Source organism: Pipistrellus hanaki (assembly GCF_964339955.1).
Source record: "Pipistrellus hanaki genome assembly, chromosome: 17".
Taxonomy (NCBI): Eukaryota; Metazoa; Chordata; class Mammalia; order Chiroptera; family Vespertilionidae; genus Pipistrellus; species Pipistrellus hanaki.
Window position 1 is genome coordinate 2,223,617 of NC_140519.1, and position 1,897 is coordinate 2,225,513.

A 1,897-nucleotide genomic window follows, 5' to 3' on the forward strand; every position below is an offset into this window, starting at 1 on the left:
TGGAAAGCAAGGATCTGAAACCATGATTACTATATCCAGCAAGGCTATAACTCAAAATGGTGAAATAAAGAACTTCCCAGAAAAAAAGAAAAAGAAAAAAAAAAGTCTAAAGAGTTAATCACCACCAAGCCAGCATTACAGGAAATGGTAAAGGGAGTAGGGAAAGGGTTCAGGAGAGGTGGAGGACACTGGAGGAGGGTCTCCTCCTGGCCATCCATGGATATGCTGTCCAGAAACCAGTCCGGCCCAGCCAAGAAGATGACCTGCACCATCCATGCTCCTCAAAGATAACCAGAACATCCCTGAAATTGAGAAAGTTGGTGATGTTGTGAAAAGACTCTTTAAAAAAAAAAAAAAAAAAAAAAAAAATATATATATATATATATATATATATATATATATATATATATATATATAAAATTGATTTTTAAAAAAATATATATTTTATTGATTTTTTACAGAGAAGAAGAGAGGGATATAGAGTTAGAAACATCGATGAGAGAGAATCACTGATCAGCTGCCTCTTGCACCCCCCCCCCCCCGCAACTGGGGATGTGCCCGCAACCAAGGTACATGCCTTTGACCGGAATCGAACCCGTGACCTTTCAGTCCACAGGCCAACGCTCTATCCACTGAGCCAAACCAGTTTCGGCAGACTCTTGCGATTGGAAATGGGGACTCAGAAGGAGAAGCTAAAAATCAAAAAAGAACAATTGATGAACAAGCTTGTGGCAAACCCTGAGGACACCAACTCCCTCAAGGCTTGAATTGTTGCCTTGACTGTCAAGATCGGCAATTATGAAGAATACAGGCAGAAACATTGAAAGGACAAAGCTATCAAGTGCTATTTGATGAGCATTGACCAGAGGCAAAACATGTTCAAAAACTTCCATAAAACCAACTACAATGTCAGTGAGAGGACATGCAAGGACCTGGAGATTGAGTCCATCTTTCTCCATCTATAATACTAAAAAGTCCACTACTGCTAGGTGACCAAGAAGGTTTTGTGCATTTCAGTTTACCAGGAGGTTCAAAAGTTAAAGAAGCAAAAAGGGGCCTTAAAAGCAGCAGTAGCCCAGAAACAAAACTGGTTGAACCCAATAAGCTCTTCCAAAGCTGAACCAGAGGCAATCAAAGAAAACCAATAAATTTTGTTTAAGTTTAAAAAATGGTAGAGGGACTGCTGTAATGAGAAGAAATAGAGAGAAACCTAGCATAAAGAATTAAAATGGCAATAAATAAGTACCTATCAATAATAACCTTAAATGCAAATGGATTAAGTGCTCCAATCAAAAGAGATAGGGTAGCTGAATGGATTCAAAACCATGACCCAACTATATGCTGTCAATAAGAGACCCCCCTCAGAACAAAAGACACAGCATGAGAATGAAGAGCTGGAAAAAATTTTCCATGCAAATGAAAAAGAAAAATAAGCAGGAATAGCAATACTCATATTTGACAAAAGAGACTTCAAAAGTCTATTTTGTCAAATATGAGTATTGCTATTCACAAGAGATAACAAAGGTCACCACATAATTGTTAGGTTGAGGCTGGAGGGAAGCCCAGAGCCGATACAGGCATCTGCAAGGTGGATGGTGACAGATAGCTGGCGCCTTCCTAGCCCCCTGGCCCGAGGCAGAATTCCACGCCTCTCATGCCCTCCACCCTCCCCTCCCTAAACAGCTGTATAAAAGAAGTACCTATGCTGCCTTTTGGCGAGAACTTCCCTGGCCCACCCTCGGACCAGCGAGCAGCCCCGGAAGCACAGATTAAAACCTCCCTTTTAATCGCCTGGATTCCGTGTCTTGCTTCTGCATCGCAAACCTCTCAGCTGGGACCTTAGATCTTGGTGTGAAACCCAGGCGGAACCCCTGGAGCCAGCGATGGGCTGCGGGCG

General features: G+C 42.0%; 1 pseudogene across 1 annotated transcript; it reads left to right on the forward strand.

The window, feature by feature from the left end:
- The first annotated feature begins 554 nt into the window (after positions 1 to 554).
- Positions 555 to 1,591, forward strand: LOC311611891 (small ribosomal subunit protein uS15m-like; annotated as a pseudogene). Its single transcript has one exon. The product of its transcript is annotated as a small ribosomal subunit protein uS15m-like (transcript).
- Positions 1,592 to 1,897: the final 306 nt, after the last annotated feature.